Genomic DNA, 21,637 nt, shown 5'->3' with positions numbered 1-21,637 from the left:
TATATATATATATATATATATATATATATATATATATATATATATATGTATTTGTCAGATTTCAATATTTTTCTATCAAGTCATTATTAAACACGAAAGCAACCATCCCTGACTCCATAGCCTCTTCCAGAAATCTATTTCCTGCTGGTTCACAAACACCCTTAAAGTGATCCAGATGTTAATCGACAGCGTGATTATTCTCAGAACTGGAATTTGGGGTCCGCAGTTCCCTTTCGCTGCATGATTAACTGTGGAGGTGAAATTGCTCACTTCTGAGCAAGGTAACAAAAAGCAACATGCTCAAAAAGTTTGACAACCATTTTGAGGTTAACCGATAACATTGGTGAACACTTAACCTGAGTATGTTTGTCAGCTTTGCCAAACAAGCGCACAGTAATGATTTATATTGAAAGGGAGCCATTTAAGGATCCAGAAACCTCCATGTCTTTGATTGTTCACAGGAAGAACATATTGTGTGGGTGGAGAAAACAAAGGTGACAAAGCAACAAAATGATAAAGGTAAATTTGTCTTCTTTTGTCAGAGAATCACTTAGAAATTATGTCCAGTGGCTGTCGTAGCATTTGCATGCTAACGTTCAATACTAGACCAGGTGTTCTGAGAGTCATTGAGCAATCTGTGATTCTCCAACACAGCTGTTTTTGGAGGAGAGGATGCGTCATTTGGAAGGGGATGATCTCAGCAAAATAGTCTGTGTTATTCTACAGCATCACAAAAATTAAATGCAAACCTTCTCAGCTAACTGGCATTCAGACCCAGCAGTGATTCTCAGTTGTTTTTATTCACCTTACAACTCCAGTTCCTTCCAGCTCTGAACATGTCTTACCTCCATTATGATTAGGTAAATAGAAAGAAAAGGCAGCTGTTTTGTTCTGGAGATAATAAAGAATCCTGCATTTGTGGCATGGGCTGGGTTTGTGTGGCTGTGTCTTATCTTCAAAGCAAGCTCAACACAGCCCACTCAGATGAGTATGGATGAAAGTAAATGGAGGCATCCAGTAACAATAGATACTTAGTGGGTATATAGTTGGAATACAAAACTACTATGGGCAGGCTGTCATACTGTGCTATATGAACAGGCAGAACTATATAAGGAAAGAAATTGCTTACGGTCATGTACAGCAGGGCTGGAGGAAATGAACAAGGGAGGCAAGAAGTTCTATTTGTAAGTCAAGTAAAATCATGATTCTCAACTGGGTGTGCACTTGCTCATTGTCTACAAAACTCTCATATCTGATGAACAGAAGGCTCTGTTTACGGGGCTCCTGGGCCCTAGCATAGCAGTTCTGGACCAGAAGGTGCCAACTTGAAGATGGATTTGAGCATTGAGCTCAAGTGTAGATGGTCAGGAATGTCGGTGTTGTTGGATCACCTGAGCCAGTTGGATGGTCAGTCTTCAGGGGCCATCACTGGTAGTTGCATTTAAAAGGGAATTGCCAAAAGCTTCAGTGTCCTGAAAGGAACCTGCAGGAGGTAGTGCTGGAGCCAGATAAGGGAGTGGAGGGAACTTTCCAACGCTCCTAATGGTAGAGTTCTCCAAAGTTTTTGAATCATCTCTGCTTTTATTTGTACCACTGTTTCCTCTCTCTCTCCCTCCATCCATGCCTTTACCTGTTTCTCCTCTAGGAATCTTTAAAACTACATCTTCTTTTAAAAAACAATCCTTCCTGGAGCTGAGAATGTAGCTTAGTGGTAGAGTGCTTGCCTAGCGTGCATGAAGCTCTGGGTTCAATTCCTCAGTACCACCTAAACAGAAAATTCCTGAAGTGACCTTATGGTCTGAGTGATAGAGCACTAGTCTTGAGCACAGGGAGGCTCATGGACAAAGCCCAAGCCCTGAGTTCAAGCCCCAGCACTGATGAAACCAATTCTTTCTAAAACAATTTGTGTGTCAACAAAGAAGGCCTTCCTAATAAGATTATCAAAGTTTTGTGTGCACAGGAAACATGCCAGGCTTCTGAGAAAATACAAATCCTCAGGCCTGGCCCAGATATTTTGTATAATCTTTGAGTCAGAGCAGGCCAGTGTATCTGCATTTTACCCAGCAAAGCATGGGAGCTGACCACAGTTTGAGAAGTTTTGCCAGATAGGCCAGGCCAGGTGTTGAGTACCAGTTTTAAAAACACCGATTTTACTATCAGAGACTAAGAGAACAAAGAAGCATTTTCTCTGTCTGAGGGATGGAGTCACTGTCTACATGCTTTTTCTTTTAATCATCACTATTTCCTCTAAGAAATGGTGGAAATGGTGTAGATTCAGGGCTAACCATAAGGAGGTTGGAACTACACCCAGCCCTTAGAAGGCTAAACAAGCAAGTCTGAGGTATGGAACAACTTCCCATGGTAATTAAGCTGCCTTCAGTGCTGAAAAAAAATCTTGCAATTTTAAAGGTCACAAGGATATGTCAGCACTGTGGTGCATATATCAAAGGAGTAGAGTAGTTCTGAGGGTGGGAAAACAGCTTCCTAGAGATGTCATACTTTCTTATATGAACAAAGAAGGAAAGCCTGGAACAAGGGCAGGATTCCTGTTTTCCATAACGGCCCTTTCTTCAGTAAAAGAGCTACTTACTAAAGGGAAAGCTGAACATCTCTGTCTGTCCTAGGTCTCATTAATGCAAAAGTCTGAGCTACCTGCATTTCCTCTCTAACCATGTGAAAATTTACAGACTATTAGTTCAGTTAGTTAGCAAGTATTCTGAGAAAAATTAATTTTCCAGATAATTTTTGTCCCTATATAATAGAAATCCATATAGTAGAAACCTTCCTCACAAGACAAAAAATACAAAGCAAATTAGCTTTTCAGTTACTTCATATATATAGCCAGCCATGCTCAAATATGCTCCCCTCCTGATTTCCATTCTCACTTCACACTTTCCTCCTCCTCCTTCTTTTCTCTTTCTTTCTTTCTTGCTTTCCTTTCTTTTTTTCTTTCTTTCTTTCTTTCTTCTTCCTTTCCCTTTTTCTATGGGTTTCTTTTTCTTTCTTCCTTTCTTTTCCTCCCTTCCTTTCTCTATTTCTTTTCACCTCTCTCCCTCCTTCCCTCCCTCCTTATTTCTTTCTTTCCTTATTTCTTTCCTTCTCTCTTTCTTCATTCTCTTTGTTATTTCCCTCTATTTCCTTCATTCTCTCTCTCTCTCTCTATATATATATCTGTGTATCTAGGGATGTATGTATGTCTGTATGTCTGTCTGTCTGTATGTATCTATCATTATCTTATCTGTCATCTATCTTTTACCTATTCTTTTTTTCCCCAAGACATCCATTAGAAAATGCCCAGTTTTCATGAAAGGTTGATGTGAACCACACCTGTACATACAACTTAAGCCACATGTAAGAAGGCAAACTGCAGCCGCAGCACATAACAGTGTCAACAGGACGCCACATGCCAGGTCCTCTGTCTCACTCAGGAAATGACTTGACAACAGAGGTCGATTTTCATCTCCACCAACTTACAACTGTTATTATGAGTAAAATGGAATTCACTTGTCGTGTTTCTAAGTACTTTGAAGTCATTTACTTTCACTGCCTTCAGACCACTGTCATTGATCACTGGAAAAATACTAACAGTTTTCTATCCATTCATTGCACGCCCTGCCCCCCGTCTTTCTCCTCTCCAGTTTTTTTTTAATCAAAGTTGAAGCAAAAGACAAAAAAAAAAGATAAAATAAAATGTATAGCCAAAGTGATTCTTCTAGAAAGAAATCTGTACCATGGCATGACACTATCTAACTTAAAGACTTTCAGTCTTCTCTTGGTCTCAAAATGAATGGCAAATTCTTCCTGTGGGGCCAACTCCTTTAGGATATGGCGTTCTTCTGGCTCTGCACTCATCTTAGTTCTCAGTTCTTTGTTCACGGAGATCTGCTCTCCATCTATCCTGAATTCCCTCCAGTCTCTCCAAATTGTGTATTCTCTCAATTATCTGGAAGTAGTTGTAAGAAGGGGTTTTAAATCAACCTGTCAGCTTGCGAGTGTAATGCATCTTGATGTATGTTCTGTCTTCCTTTCATATCTTTACACATTTTCTTTTTGTGGTTTTCTCAGAAAATCTTCCTTGACTACTCCTTATACTTGACAGTGACGATTACTGGGTCCATGGCCTTCTCCTACTCTATGGCTTACCTTAATTGCAGGACATAATGGGCATACTTCTGTCTTTAATTTGCAGACCCCTTGATAGCGAGGCCAGGTGTGTTCAGATTTGAAGGCGTCTTACAGCAGGCAGTAGGGGATATTTGTTGCATGAGTGGGAGAGGTAATCTCCTGGCTGTCAAAGTTTTTTGTTTTCTTTTTCTATGCACCCAAAACACCTAGTTTTTTAATCTGGGCAATATTCTGCAACATATCACATCAGAATTTGGCTTTTTGTAGAACTTTCTTCTCCTTACCTACATTATTACACGGAAGAATAGCATATTGTGTTATAAAACCAACAAATATGCACTTGTTGATGGGATGGTCCCGACTAGCTAAATTTCCTTTGAAAGCTTATGATCTCTTCATGATCACATGGTAACTTTCAAAGCACTCCTAAAGCATGATAAAGCAGAAAAAACTCTTCTCCCATCATGGCCCAGACAGAGCCTCTGCCGCGCGCAAGCAGCCTGGCTTGGAAGGGAAGACATGTCACTTTGTTTCACAAGCATGGTGATTTGTGGCTGAGAAGGGAGAGGCTGCTCTCTGAACCACATGCCCCCCCTCTCCCCTCCCGATCCCTCCTGGTATAGGCAGGCTAAGGAAAGATGGATGGCATTATAAGACAGACATCTGAATGTTTTGTATTAAATTAGTCCCACAGAGCACCCAGAATTCTCATTCCATAAATCACAAGGTAAAGTAAACTCACTCCTAGGTTAGATTGCTGTGACTTTGGCCTCTGGTGTCATAGATAGTCTGAGAACAGTTAAACATTTGTCTGAAATAGTAATAATTTTCAGCATATTTACTCTGTGGTAGTGAGGTGACCCAGACTGATCCCCGCTGCCAGAAACAGCATATAAATGGGAGTCAGCCAGTTGGACAGAGAGCCAAACAGCTCATTGTTTCTCACACCCTAAGTCTGCTCTGAGACCCCCATGAGCTCCTTTGGGAGCTAAGTACAGGGGCCCCAAATCTCTACTCTTCAGAAGAGTAAATGTGGAAAAGTGATTGCATGCCTTGCCACACTGTATTACATCTATGGTGCCATTTTGGAATGTATCTTCACCTTGTCTACAAACTATAGAGCTTGATTCCATTAATACCACATTTCTCTCCTTTGGAAAAGGTTAACTTCAAGAATATGTTACCTATCTATGGATCCATTCTGGTTCTTCTGTTCCTGAGCTGACACTCCTGGATACTTGGGACACATAATAGGATGGAAAGAATATTGGTCTGGGTTTATGAGATCACATCCAACTTGATGAGAAGGAGCTGAGGAACCATCTGAGCTGCTGCTTCCTCTTCTAGAACTGAAAATGACAGATTCCTCATTTCTTAAATTAGATCCAGCTTTAAAAGTCTGCTTCTGATTGAGCGTTAAGATACAGTTAGACAATAGGAGTTGGGGTAGCCAGGTTTCCAGCTGGCTTCTGCAATCAATCTCCTCTTTAGCAGGACCTTTCTACACATGTTCACTTGCATCTCCACCTGGGGTCACCTTGGCCCTCAGAAGCTCAATCTGAATCCCAAAAAAGCGATAGAAGGAAGTCATGGCGTGGCTTTGTGGTAGCCAATAGTAGAACTGGTTTCTATGAAAGAGTCTCCATCTTGTATCAAAGGCCTTAACCCAAGTTTTACATCTTGGGTGTTAAGCTAGTCATTTGTACAAGAATTAAATGAGATGATTGACACAGAGGAGAAAGGTAAGTATGCTTTCGTGTTTAAGCACTGTGATGAACTTTTTTTGGGGGGGCGGGGTCCAGTCTTGGGGCCTGAGCTCTGGGCCTGGGCGCTGTCCCTCAGCTCTTCAGCTCAAGGCTAGTGCGCTACCATTTGAGCCATAGCACCATTTCTGGCTTTTTTTTCTGCTTATGTGGTGCTGAGGAATCAAACCCAGGGCCTCATGCATGCAAGGCAAGTGCTCTACCACTGAGCCACCTTCCCAGTCCTGTGATGAACTTTTATATTGCTGTCTGACACTGTCAATGTTTCCAACCACTCTATAATGTAGCTACTTTTTCTACTGCTTTTATATCTTTTTTTGTTTGTTTGTTTGTTTGTTTTTGGATCCGGTTGTGGGGCCTGAACTCGGCCTGGGTGCTGTCCTTCAGCTCTTCAGTTCAAGGTTAGCGCCTACCTCTTGAGCCATAGCACCACTTCCGGCTTTTTTCTTTTTGCTTATTTGGTGCTGAGGAATCGAACCCAGGGCCTCATGCATACAAGGCAAGCGCTCTACCACTGAGCCACCTTCCCAGCCCTGCTTTTATATCTTATAGATAGGAAAGCTGAGCTACTGATGAGTGCCCACAGAGCTAAATGATCTGTCTAATCCCATGGTCTGTATTATTTTCATGACATCAACTCTCTGCAAGTGTTCAATTCTGTGAAAGTGTCAGAAATCATTATCGGTAACTTAAGAAGTGAGTTCATGGGATGCTTCCAAGGACTCATTTTATTCTTCAGTTGCTGCCTGCTTGGATAATTTCCTTGACAAATTAGCACGGAGAACCACACTTTGATGATCAGCTCATGATAGGAGATCTATTACCCTGGCCAAGAGAGGTCCTCAGTCTCTCTTCAGGTCAGAGTATAGGAGTAGGACTCCCATTTCTCTGTCCAGATGCTGTATTTATCCATTAATTATTTTTCTAGGACTTCTATCTCAGTCCATTTTGTGCTGCTCTAACAGAATACCTGAGACTAAGTGATTAATAAAGAACACAAACATATCTTGGTTTTGGAAACTCCAAAACCAAGATAAAGTCAGGGGTACTTGGTGAGGACCTTTTTATTCTGGCCCCACTTGGTCAAAGGAGGAAGGCTAAGAGACCATAAACATCCCTTTTCCCCCATCTGAGACCTCGTTATAGCAACATCAATCTGTTTATGAGGGGAGAGCCTGTATGACCTAAACATCTCCTGAAACTATTAGGATTGTTTCTATCATGTAGATTTTGGAGGATATGCTCAGACCAACACAGCTACCACCACTACTACCATTACCACCACCACCACAACAGAAAAAAACATGAAAATGATTAGCTACAAATAATGGACATTTATTATCTTAGAGCTCTGGAGACTAGAAATCTAATGTCAAGGTGTTTGCAGGGTTGGTGTCTGCTGAGGGTTATGGGAAGAATTGGTTCCAAGCTTTATCTAAGCTTTGTTGGTGCTACAGTCTGAATGTTTGTGACTCCTCACCCAAATCCTATGGTGTCAAAATTAGAATGTGGGATCTTTGGGAAGTGATGACATCATGAGGATAGAACCCTCATGAGTGGGATTTAGCATCCTTATAAAAGGGATCCCACAGAGTGAATGACTTTGCTCCCTCTATTATGTGAGTACATAGTATGAAGGCATTATTTATGACTCATGAAGCAGGCCCTCACCAGACACAATCTCTACTAGTTCAGTGCACTAGTGGCTCATACCTGCAATCCTTGCTACTCATGAGGCTGAGATCTGAGAGTCATAGTACAAAGCCAGTATGAGAAGAAAAGCCTAGGAGACTCCTTTTTTTTTGGGGGGGGGTCTGGTCATGGGCCTGAACTCTGGGCCTGGGCGCTGTCCCTCAGCTCTTCAGCTCAAGGCTAGCACTCTACCACTTGAGCCACAGCGCCACTTCCGGCTTTTTGTTTATGTGGGGCTGAGGAATCGAACCCAGGGCCTTGAGCATGCAAGGCAAGTACTCTACCACTGAGCCACCTTCCCAGCCACTAGGAGATTCTTATCTGCAGTTAACTAGCAAAAAAAGTAGAGTTGTGGCTCAAATGGTCAATCATCTTCCTTGATCAAAAAAGCTAAGCAATAGGGCTGGGAAGGTGGCTCAGTGGTAGAGCGCTTGTCTTGCATGCCTGAGGCCCTGGGTTCGATTCCTCAGCACCACATAAGCAAAAAGAAAAAAGCTGGAAGTGGCGCTGTGGCTCAGGGGGTAGAGTGCTAGCCTTAAGCGGAAGGGCTCAGGGACAGCGCCCAGGCCCAGAGTTCAGGCCCCACGACCGGACCCAAAAAAAAAAAAAAAAAGCTAAGCAATAGCATGAGGCCTTGAGTTCAAGCCTCTATGAGTGCATGCATGCGCGTGCACGTGCACGCACACACACACACTCACACACACACACACACACACACCTCCTGCCACCTTGATTATGGATTTCCTAATCTCCAGGACTGTGAGAAATTAGTTTCTATTGATTGTACGCCACCCAATGTAAGGTGTTTTGTAATGCCAGCCTAAATCACACTTGGTTTGTAGAAACATCATCTAGATCTCTAGATCTCTACATTCATCTTTAAATGACATTCTGCCAGTATGCCTATGTCCAAACTTTCCCATTGAATCAGGACACTGGTTATATTGGATCAGGGGCTCATCTTACTCTAGTGTGACCTCACACTAACTATTTACATCTGCAACGATCTTATGTGCAAACAAAATCCTTTCTGAGGTGCTGAAAGTATTTTAGTGTGTGAATTTATTTGGGTGGGGGAGGTATAGTTCAACCCATAATAATCAGTAACAAAAGTTCCATGCTTCAACCTCACAAGCACTTTGAGCTCAAGTGCCCTACCATTAAAGATCACAACATTCTTTCTTGATGGCATCTCTCTCTCTCTTTTATGTCTTTCTTGTTCCTTACTAACACCGAAGTCTGATATTAATGGAAAAACCATTAAAAAAGAAACTATTATCCTATGAGGTAAAGTGAATGCACTCAACTGTAAAAGGAAGCCTTATCGATCAATTTCAGTTAAACCTTGCTTGTCTGACACTTTGCAGCTAAGGAATGTGTTTTTATTGCCTGGCCAGATAGTTCAGATTTTCCGGTCAGTCTTAGTAAAGACCCTTTTTATAACATTGATAAAATTTTATCACAGAGCTATGAAAACAAAATTAGATTTCATAACTCACATCAAGTCTTGAAGGGGCTACCTCCATAAATTTTACAAAGCTTTATCAAGCTTTAATGCACCTATTTTGGTAATTTCTTGAACTAACAACTTCTACTGAACTTTATATGTACATATATGTGTACCAATAAATATGTATACATAAACAGGCATGTACATATGTGCATGTTTTCACATGTGTATATACACACAATCATTTTTCCTTAATTTCTATCTTCCTTACATGGTTAAGTGCCTAAATGGTGTCAATGGGTACAGACGCTAGTTTTTTTTTCTGTTGTTGTTTTGTTTTTGTTTTATTTCCATGCAACATGGCTCTATCCAGAAGAGCTTTTTGAAAAAAAACTCTTGCCAGTGCAAGAGTTCTCTGTGCAGAAACACAGAGAAGAGTAATACTGCTGTCTTCTACCCTTATGTTAGGCCTCACACTGAAATATATCAGTATGGGGGGACTAGAGGACTGGCTTTATGGAATTTCATTTCAGTCAGCTATTCAGGAACTACAATCCTCAGAGTCAAATTAAGTGGAGTTATAGTCGAAGAGTCTTTTATGCTTTTCAGAGGCAAGAAACACTTCTCCAAATTGTGTAAATGAAATACATGTCATGGTATAAACCAGTCATTTTATATTCTTAACATGTAGCCTACGTGGCTATACATTTTAGTTTCAAATGTTGTTGGAAGCATACATGCACAAAATGATGTGAAATTACTTATGAAGGAATGAACAATATTTAAAATATCAGCAGATCATTATGAAATAGTTCTCAAGCTGTTTTGGTTTATGTCTTCCTTTGAGAATCCTTTGAAAAGCCACTATTTCACAAAATGCTACAGGAAAAAAATATATTTTTAAAATGGATTTTAATATTTTTAAAATACTATTTCATGGGGTTTGAAGAACTACCTGAAAAGCATGTAGAAGCTTCTCATATAAGAAATACAATAGAAAGGCAAATATTTCTACTTTCCATAATCTTTAAGGCTTGAGGGAATGTAGGACCACACTTCTCAAATGGAAGACTTCAACTTTTACTGTTACCTTATTATTTTTGTTAAAACAATAAACAACAAAGGTTTCCTAGCTTCTTCAGGGGTGCTGCATCTAATAACCTTAAATGTGGGAAGAGAAGGAAATATAAACTTCCTCAACCAGTGCTGTTAATTTCCAGCGTTCCTAAGAGAAAACTTTTATACCTGGAAGGAGAGAAGCTAATTAAATTGACATTTCTCACAATCACAAAGCTATTTCACTTGCTATTCTTACAGGCAGAAGGAATACATGCTGTTTTTCTTTTGTCTGTCGCAGAACAATAGGGAAGAGACTACCACAGGCCTGGCAGCTGGGGACTAAAACTCAATAGAAGAGTGACTGAACTGCAGAGCCTGTCTGTGGAAATTGCTCCTATTTGGCTGTAGCAAAGAAAAGTGGGGTGTCTTGATTTGGAACCCCAAGCCATCTCACAGCTGCACGTTGACAACAGGTATCTTTATAAAAGATTGTAAATACTGGCAGATGCTTAGACATTTTCTGATTATTTTATTTCAAATCATGGTTCTGTTATGTCTTGGTTAATTTGATCAAAGTTTGCCAAATGCCTTTTAAGGTGTTACTCACTGACCTCTTTAAAATGGCTAGAATTTTAGTAGATTATCAGTTAACTTCACTGTCTCTGACTAGAATTCTCAGATTAGTTAAGCACACTAAACTAGGAGCCAGAAGATGCCCTACAGGATGCCTTTCTATTCTCTGCCTTGCTCCCAGATCCTAGCATGGGGTCTAGAACACAGTAGGTGCTCATTAAATCTTTGTTAAATATCAAATGAAGAGCTACATTTCAACTCTGGCTGTGCTTCTTACTACTTGTGGGACATATCTATTTTCTCATCTGTGAAATGAGAATAATAATATATCCCTTTAGCTCCCAAAGTTTTTTTTAAAGTCAGATAATATAAATCATACTTTACCCCCTTTTTTAAAAAAAGAATAGTATTTAAAATTAGGCATATGTATCATAGGTAGGAAAATATTATTCTTTTCCTTTTAGTTCCTAGCTGGAATGAACTCCCATAACAAAAGACAGATTAACAAGAAAAAAGCAAATAGAAACTTATTAGCATGCAGTTCTCATTTGAACACAGGGTATACCACCAAGAAGGCTAAATCTCAGAAAGGTGGCCTAGATTTTAGACTTAAATCTCCAATTTTAAAATGAAGAGGGAAGGTTTTGGGAAACCCAGTGAAGGGAAGGTGATCAGAAAAACAAAAACAAACAAAAAAAAAACAGAGGAAACAAGGGTTAAGGTGATTAAGCAGATTTAAATTTTAAGATCTTCATTGATAAAAGGCTAATGATTGTTGCACATAGTGGCGTACATCTGTAGTTCCAGTCCATGGGACTTGAACCCAGAAACTCAAGACCAGCCCGGGCAACTTAGCAAATCCCTCTCTTGCAACATACAAATAGTCTTTGAGATTTAAAATCTTTCTTTTAATGGTTCAGAGAGGAAGAATTCCTGAGGAATGAAGATTTCCTTTGAAGACATAAATTTCTATTACAAAAGTGTAATTAACCGATTTTCAGACCTGTAGTTTTTTAAAACAATGAGCTTAAAATAATCCTTTTGCTAAAGAGGTGAATTTTGATGTGGCATATACTGATCTCCTGTAGATTTCATGTAAACACTATTGTAGTGGGAAAAAAAAGATAAAGAAAAAGATTTATCTATATTTTTGTTTTCTTTTAGGACTGGGAGCTGCCCATGCAAACATTCTATACTGAGCTGTACCTTCTGCCCAGAAGACACAGATTTAGAATTTAATACAGGGCATAATATTTTAATTTTATTTTAATGCTGAAAAGGAAATAGTTTATCTGCCAAGGCTGAGGGATCACTGTAATCTAGACTTTAATGCAACATAATTTGAGCTTCTTAAAAATGTATATGTACAATCTAAGACTTCTCAGAGGTATGTAGTCTTTTTGTTGGTGGTGGTAGTTACAGTGATGTGTGTTTGTGTATATGTGTTTGTGTGGCTGGGTATATGTGAACTTGGAGAGAAGGGGCTGCTGAGTTTTTATAGGGAAGGAAGAAAGATAGGTGCTATTAAAATCACCCCCCCAAATTTAAAAGGGTAACTTATTTATACAATTCAATTGTGATATCTTTTACACATTTTAGAAACAAAGATTCTAAAGCCCAAATTCCCAAAGATTTCTAAGTCCAGAAAAAACTGCATCTCATAGTCAAGTAACTCACTTATAAAATACTTGTGATATCACCATGGATCAATAGCTATGTGCATGATCATATGTTATTGAAATGAATTCCAAGAAATGGAAACAAGAGTTTTTTTTTTTTTTTTGGTCCGGTCGTGGGGCCTGAACTCTGGGCCTGGGCGCTGTCCCTCAGCTCTTTAGCTCAAGGCTAGCACTCTACCACTTGAGCCACAGCGCCACTTCCGGCTTTTTTCTTTTTGCTTATGTGGTGCTGAGGAATCGAACCCAGGGCCTCGAGCATGCAAGGCAAGCGCTCTACCACTGAGCCACCTTCCCAGCCCACAAGAGTTTTTTTTTTTTTTTAAATTGTACTTTTTGTAGTTCTTTCTTTTTTCCTCCTTTGGTGGTTTATTCTCTGTTGTCACTGTTTTAGATTTCTGTACCCTTTGTCTTGTATATACATTTATCTGATTTGGGGAAAGGAAGAGGAATCACAGAAACTGTGGGACAAAGGCGTGAACCAATTCAACACTTATACTCATTAGATATTATGTTGGATATGAACTTTAAAACCTGGCCAGAGTGGGGGTGGCAGGTTGGGAGGGGAAAATGACAGAAAATTAGGAAGAGGGTAACACTATTTAAAAAGAAATGTACTCATTGACTTACATAACTGTAACTCTTTTGTACATCACCTTTACAACAAAATTTAAATAATAAAAAAAAAAAACCAAACCTGTGAGTATGCCAGCACTACCCTGGATGCAGTGGTTGTAGTGGTGAACCAAACAGGCTTAGATCTCTTGGACATTATTGGCCTAGTCAAGGCACACAACCATTTTTTTTTTGTTAGTCATGGGGGTTGAACTGGGCCTGGGTATTGTCCCTCAATTCTTCAGATCAAGGCTAGCACCCTACCACTTGAGCCACAGTGCCATTTCGGGCTCTTTTCTGTTTATGTGGTGCTGAGGAATTGAACCCAGGGCCTCATGCATGTGAGGCAAGCATTCTACCACTGAGCCAACTTCCCAGCCCCATATAATCAATTTTATGGGACAACTGGTAAAGAGCTTAATGCAACAATTTGGATCTGAGGGGTTCCCAAAGGCTCATGTGTGATTGGGAGAACTTTTAGGAAATGGGGCCTAGTAGAAGGAAATTAGGTCTTTTGAGAGTCCTTGATGGGGTACTCTGGTTTCTTCTACTTCCCTTTGTATCTAGCTGCTACAAGGTCAGCAGCATACACTCCCTGACATGATGTTCTCCACAGACCCTGTAGCAATGGAGGCAACCAACCATGGACTGAAACCAAGAGCCAAAATAAACTTTCCTTCTTTTAAGTTGATTTTCGCAGGTATTTTGAAACAGAGAGTGGCTCTATTGCTATGATATTGCACTGGCAATACGGTTCAGAAGTCTTTGGAATAAGCTTGTGGGAGATATTTTTTAAAAGTTGAAAAAAATCAGGTCAGAGGAAGTCTTCAATGCTGTGAGTACACCATAATCAGTGATTATGGTGAGGGATCAGGTCAAAATACTGATAGGAATCTGGAAAGTAAAGGCCAGGCTCATAAGAAATGAAAATGAAATCTCCATTAGGGATGGAACTACAGGCTATTCATGATGCATTCTGGCAATGTATGAGGCTATATTTTGTCTCTGCCCTGAGACTTAGTGTGAGATTGACTTTAAAGGTGACAGATTAGTTTATGTTATAGAGGCAATTTCAAGACAGCGCCATCATTCAGTCTGTGGTATGAGTACTGATAGTTGCTTTTGGCAGGTTTACAATGAGAATTTAGAGCAAAATGTAAAGTGGAAAGATTTGGAAAATTGCAGTTTGGTCAGGAAGAAAGTATGTATGAAGCCGGAAAGAGATTAGTACTATGAAAAAGAAGCCAAGTTTTTCTTATATTGAAACAATAGGAAAGGTGTCTTGAGTACTTCTTAGCAAATAGCAAAACCTCACCAACTGTAGGCTCAAATATATAAACATATTCGTCTTTACTTTGACAGGACATCTCCAAACCTGTCAAGGGCTGTCTAGAGATTTTTCCCCTCTGGATTCATTGGCATGTGTTCAACAGGTAAGGCATCCAGAGGCATCTGTAACCGTGATTTGAGTGGCACTTTTAACTTATAGCAGATCTTCATAGTTATTTGGTTATTCAGTCTTCCACTATGATTTTAAAGGAAGGAATGAAGGCCAGATAGTGTGTGGCAGGGTTTCAGTCTTTGTTCGCAGCCTCTGATAGGGCAATATCTGAATCTATGAGATTGAATCAAAAGCTACAGTTTTGGAGACCCCAGGAGGGTAGAAATTCCAGGATAGAAACTGGAGACAATGGAGAGAGCCAGCTTTAGAAAGTGGCCATATGAATTCAACACACAAGGCTGAAAGAAGGGGGCTATTCAACCTCTTGAGAGGTCACATGTCACCAATGTGTGCCATAGTATCAGATATAGAAATGGGATTTAATATTTGACCTGCATAGGCTATATCTTACTTTAGTTTGTATCTTCCTTTTTATGCCCTTTTTCTTTCCTTTTAAAGTGGTAATATTTAGCTGATATCATGTTGTCTTAGAATGTGTAACTTGTTCTTTTGACTTTTACTGTCATTGGAGGTATGAGTCCTTACAAAGAATATTGAGATCCTTGCCTTTCTTCTTCCCCTCTCTACTTCTTGATTGTAATGAGATGAGTAGCTATGCTCTTTGACAATCACTCTCTTGAATTTCACTTTTCTGTAAGCCTCCAAACAGCGGAGCTAACCAACTGTGGACGGAAACCTCTGAAATCATGGGCCCAAACAAACTTTCCTCTTTTTATTGTGGTTTTCTCAGGAACTTTGTCACAACAGCAGAAAGCTGACTAACTCAGAAAATGAAGGAGTCATAAATGATGTAAAGGAAAAGAAAATTGGTAAAGGGACAGAAAATAACTGGTCAAGTTGATATTATAATGTATGTTGTTGACAAATGTACTTGTGAAGTTAATGGATCAGTGAGTGGAAATGTAAAACATATATGATTTGTAGCAGGGGCAGTTTACTACATTGGTAGTTGCAGTCCTTGACAGAGTTTGGGGAAGATGGCCATATACTCAAAGTTAACACATAAGGAATTGTTTCTGTTGTAATCATCAAGCTGTGTGAGCTTGCCCTGTCTATGTGTCAAATATAGATTGGAAAGAATTTTAACTGAAGATATCCTGGCTCCTGACAGAAACAATGGAATAAATACTGAGGTGTCTCTTATAGCTTTAAGTGATCATTATCATCATCATTACTTCTTACCTCAGCCATTACCAGCAGGGATATCAAAAGTGATATCCATTTGTCAGAATCAGAGCCAATGAGCATTAGCTGGGATGTTACCATCTACCTATCAGAAGCTACTCTGGCTCTTTAGGTGCATTGACCTGTTTAATCTTCACAACTATCACTGGCTCCATTTTGCAGCTCTTGAAACTGAAGCACTAACATGAAATAACTTGAAAAATTTAACTTCAGTCTTATGGAAAAAAAAGGGACAGAGTGAAGCATGGTCTAAAAACATGAGCACCGAACTCTTCATTACTGTTGTCCACATGTTCATTGCAGAAGCGTGTATTTATGGAGCATTTACTAAGTGGCCAAGTACTTGTTCAGTTTAGCATTAGCCATATTAACCATTCTTTGTGTCAAGAGGGAAAAAAGAATACAGAGAAAAGTGGAAAAAAGGAAGCTGAAGTCAAATAAAAAGTATTGTTCCTTTGATTGAACTCAGGAGAAAAAGAAAACTTTTTAAAAAACCACTCTCTTGAGCTTCTGAAATAACTCTGCCTGCTCTCTGTTTGAACTGGAGCAAATGTAAAACTTCTATTTCTCTGTTCCTGAAGCTTTTGGAATACCAGAACATTTGGTTTAGATTAAATGTATTGACTGCATCATTATAATTCGGCTTCATCACAGACGATGCCATCAGCCATCGCCTTATCTAGCCTAACTGCTTATTACAGTAAAAGAGTACACTAGTGGGGGGGGGGAGGGAGTGGGGGACAAGGGTGAGGGCAGGGCCAGGGGAGAAGGTCACTCAAGTTTAGCAGCCACATGCACACAGCAGGATGGTATGCTTTGAGAAGCAGGAGGAATGGATTCATAAAATCCAATCAGGAGCATATGTGTGCATTTATAGAAGCTTCTTTTTTTTTGCCTGAATCTAAATTATAGAGATTTTAATAGCTCCAGTAATTAGACAAGTATGCAGTCAACCCCATTATGTTCCTGTGTAATGTCACACTCCCTAGGGCCCACCTTCTCTGCTTGCTGAGCTCCCGGCATGGGCCCCCTTCCCACTTATTTTGTACCACAGAGAAGTGATTTTCTTTTCAAAGGGCTTACTGTTCACATTGTTTGTAACTCCTCACGCTGGAGGTTCCATTTGCTTTCTCAGGGGTTTCATCCTCGTGGCATTGCCCAGTTGTGGAAGAAAGGCTTCCAGTAGAGTCTGGAGGCTCATTTCCAACCTCACAGTGCCTGGCGCACGCACGAACGAGACTAGTGGAACTTAGAGCAATGTCTGGCACAAGGTCGATGCCAAAACTGTTTACAAATAAGTGTGCTGTTATTTTTTTCTTTTAAACTTTCCATAAGGCAATTGCTAACTTTCAAAGAGTGCAGAATAACATGTCTAGATGCATTCGTAAGTCATGGACTCTATGGAAAATTGCTTTTCTAGCTGCCCGAATGCTTCTCTTTGTTGTTTTTTTCCTCTTTTGTATTTTGTAAACTTCTTTTATCCATAGAAATATCTGACTCCCTCATTATTAGCTTCTAGCTATTAAGTATTCTATCTTGAGATATATTGAGATCTTGGATTTTTTTTAAAAGTTGTGATTCTTTTTTTAATTTTTATTTATTTTTTATTGTGAAAATACCGTACGGAGGGAAAGTTCTGATTCTTTTAAAACTAAAAATAAAATGTTTGATGATTTAAAAAGTGAGGATGCACTTTCACTGAAACTCATGCAGTTTCTCTAATCATATATGTATTTTCCTAGAAGCCACCATTGTCTTTTTTTTTCCAGGAAGATATGTTCAGGAATAAGGAAAGAAAGTAGACTTTAGTATACTGATACGTTTTTTCATACCTAATTTCTCTTCCCTAATAAGAAAGGTTCTGGAAGATGTCTCCTGAAAATATTTAAAGCACACTTAGAATGTTTTTCCTTGTGACTGGCAAGCTGATACTCTCTTTTCTCTATGGAGGATGGGAGGGCCTCAGGCAGAGTTAGTGAGGAGGGCAGCTATAGAGAGAGACATGAACATTGGCGATGTTTTCTAAGACTACATCCAAAATCTTCTACTGAGAGAGAGCAAAAGGGTAATGAGCCAGGGATATTTTTAAATGTTTCTTACAAGTTCCAACACAAACAAATTAAGTTTTAAAATATGTGTTTCTTTTAAGCCGTCATGATGGAAACGTTAACTGTTTTATTTGAAGAAGTAAAGACAAAGGGATAGATGAGCAGATTCGAATTCAGAGGCTGCCTGCGTGATAGTTACCTCTAGAAGAGAATGGCTAATGCATGAACCACACATGCTCTTCTGCTCTCCCTGGGAGAGAAAGAAAGGCTGCCCTGGGAGGAGTTTGACCATTCAGCATTTTGCTCCTGGTCAGGATTGATTCCAGATGTGGGAGGTAAATGCTAGAAAGAGTTTGGAAAATAGAGTGGAAATGAAAAATCCCTCAGGCCATCTGAGTGTTGGTGACAGATGAGGTAGATATTTTCAGGGTAAGTAATAAACTTGCTAGGCGCTTGGAGAGGGTTTGACCTGTGGATATTTAGCAAGTGGGAGAGTTCCTGCTGAGTTATCCATGCCCTGTGCACCAAAAGTGGGGGCAAATGGAGAGTCCTGATAGCAACATAAATATCAAATTTAAGATGTGGCTTCTATATAAATAAGCTGATTCATAATCTGTGGGTACATATGCATTTTGTTCCAACTTCTCATTGTTTGATTTAGTATGACTATTTCTTTAGTTAAGGAAATTTTGAAAAATACTGAACAAGTATTGAAAAAAATTCCAAGTGCATAAGTCAGTAAGGTTGTCTAAAAACAGTGCAGATCTACATAGAGTGAAGAGGGCATGAATTTAAATATTAGTTCTGCTGCTACCTTATCTTGAGCAAATTGCTCTCAGCTTCAGTTTCCTTAAGTATAACAGGAGATGAGATGTATTGTGTAAGCTCTACTCAACAAATCTGAACCTGTGCTCAGTTATACTCAAGCTATCATAATAATTTTTGTTACTTTAGGAATGGAAATTCAGCCAGGAGATGATATAGATCCTGCACGGAGAAAGCTTATTATCTAGTTGTGGAGATTTTGTGACCTATAAGCCATTTAGAGCATTGATGAATGCTTACCACTTTCAACTTGAATACTGAGTTATTGGTCATAAGCAAGAGAAGTTTACCATTGACAAAATAAACAACCATAAAATTGCATGGAGGATGATAGGAGCTCAAAGAATTGAATGGATGCCAAATAACAGAACTTGGATATGGATGGAAAGCCCAATAAATGGGAGACAGGAAGCAAGAGCCTCGTAGCCCTAGGCTGACAGAGCAATCGCTGGTTTGTGGTAGCTAGGCAGGTAAATGATTCCTGGGCGACTAGATCAACATTCAATGGTTATTAATTTTTGTTTTAAGCTACATGTTCTTGGTAATAACAATCATGCTGCTCAAGTCATACTTCCCAAGTTCTAGGGATTGAAGAGGAATTAAAGGCAACCTTAGATTCTCTTGAGTGAATCTGAGTTGGAAAGTAAGGTCCAGACTCCACTTCCAAACTCACCTCCAATGTTTCTTGAGCAGGTAACCATGAAAGAATATTTGAGCACAAGTGCCAGCTGGGAAAGGAAGTAGAAGCTGAAATTCAATCTTCATGCCTCGCTTCCTTCCTTTCCCATAGCAAGAAGCTGTATTTTGTAATTTATATCACGATATCTCCACCTTATCAAGCTCTAAACATATGGTTCGGAGCTTTATATGTATATAAAGTACTGTGATTATATCCATCTTCTTTTTGTTTTTCTCCTCTCATCCTCCTTCGATTTTTTTCCAACCCCAAATAGTCCCCAGATAATGGCTTTAAGGGCTAACAGTGGTCCTTTGCAAAATCCATACCACCAAGACGGAAGGGTGGAACAAAAATAGGGCCTGCCTCTATTTCTCCATTAAAAAAAATACTTCCTCGCCTTTTTCTTCTTTTTTTTTCTCAAGTAGAGATTCTCAAGTTTGAAGGAGCTCTAAACAACCACCCAATTGAGATAAGTAACTAATGCATGAAACTATTGATCTCTTCTCTCACCCATAGCAATTGGTCATCAAAATATAAGCATCTCCATGGACATAAAAATTATCCTTCCCTCCTTTATCCTTCCCTTCCCTCTCTTCCTCTTCATTTTCCCCTCCAACTCTTCTTCCTCGTCTTTCTTCCTCCTTCCTTCCCTCCTTTCCTCTTCCCCCACCACCCCCCACTCTCCATCTTGTTAACTTCAACATGATTTCAACAGCCTTTAATAAATTGTCCAATAGGATGAAGCACCAAGACTTTTATTACTGGTATGTTTTTATTTGAACAAAACATTTTTTGATACAGACCACATATACCACCAGATCGTAAGAACTAAAACTATACTGAAAATAGGTTGTAAACTGAAGCTGGGCACAGTAGCCTAGTCAGATAACTCTATATACTTAGGAAGTTAAGCTCGGAAAGATCACAGTTCTAGGCCAGCCTGGAAATGAAAATTTGGGGGATTTCATCAAAATGTAAGATATTTGGTTATGGTGGCAAGCTCCTGCCATGCCAGTTATTGCAGGAAGCATAAAATAGGAGAATCATAGTGCAGGTATATTTCCAGGGGGTGGGGAGGGGGAAAAAAGAGAATGAGACCATACCTCAAGAAAGTGCTGGATGCATGGTTCAGTGGTAGAGCACCTGACAAACAAGCCTAAGGTCATGAGTTCAAACTGTAATGCCTACGCACACATGCACATACATGCATGTGCATGTGCACATGTACACACACTCACAGGTTGTAGAGGGTAGGAAGTATGATGCTTAAATTTCCATTATTAACTGTGAGATCATCAGGTTTCTCTTTGGACATGTTAATTGATTTGGCAATTTTGACAGTATTTGCCAGAAAGTACCTTGGGAGACCAAAGGACAGTTCAGAGCAATTAATGCTTTAACCAAAATGGTAAAGTGGCAAGATGTTCCACTCATTCCTCTAGCCTCTCCCCCTTTGTAATTAGCCCTGGGATCTAGAACGTACACTGTATTTGATGGATATTGGTTCTTTTCACCATCTAAGCTCTTTTTACTGGATTCAAATAGTCCACAGAAGATGAACAGTTCTCAAAGCCACATGAGAATAAACGCAAGATTTCTCTGAGAGTTCTTTTTTTTTTTTTTTTTTTTACCATTTTTTCCCCATGTATGTGACTACTTATTCTGGGATATTGGTAAGTTTCAATCCCCTTCATAGGCTTCCCTTTACCTTTTAATATCACAATAAATAATTCTGGCAGGATTGTTCCAAATAATACGAGTGGAATAGTGACACAATGCTAAGTGGAATATTAAATGGCAAAACTCTGGGCATTCTGCTTGCAGTATGTCTCTACTTCCTTGGGGGACAGTGGGCCTGGTCCGCCGTCCTCATTAATGTATCTCAGTTCCAGGCCTACTGCTCAGATCACTAGAGAGTCAATAAAGAGCTGTTGGTCACCAGCATTCACTGAACATAGAGATACATTGGAATGTCCAATTCTGCAAGGGATTGGGATACAGAATCTATATTTAAAATTCATCTATTTTGAGAACTCAAGTCTGCTTTTAAAAAATTTATACCATCTTAATCATTTTAGATAAAATGGTTCCTTTTTTTATAAACTTCTCTTTCTACTCCCATCAGTGATAATTCAAAGCGAATTCGTTTGATGTAGACATTTTCAGATATTCTCCTGTTAAATCTCTGCTGAAATAAGATTTAAAGGGAATTTCAAATTTTGGTCCCTTTCAAGAGGAAACTTTGCTGAATAAGTAATGTTACTTCTTAAATGTACAAGTTTCACTGGCTGAGATTTGTCACTTGGACCTCAATTTGCAGGAAGAAGATGCTAAGTTAGAAAGGATGGTCTTTACTTTTTGTACGGTATGTGGTCCACTAGGTGGCATCTCAGCACACAGAAAGCCTGATCTGTGTGTTAGAGATAAATCCACTATACGATTTGAAAAATAGGTTTCAAATTGCATTGAACTATATGAGCTGTAA

Source organism: Dipodomys ordii, unplaced genomic scaffold (genome assembly GCF_000151885.1).
Source record: "Dipodomys ordii isolate 6190 unplaced genomic scaffold, Dord_2.0 Scaffold46, whole genome shotgun sequence".
In the NCBI taxonomy this organism is placed as follows: Eukaryota; Metazoa; Chordata; class Mammalia; order Rodentia; family Heteromyidae; genus Dipodomys; species Dipodomys ordii.
Note: the sequence above shows the minus strand (reverse complement) of the source record.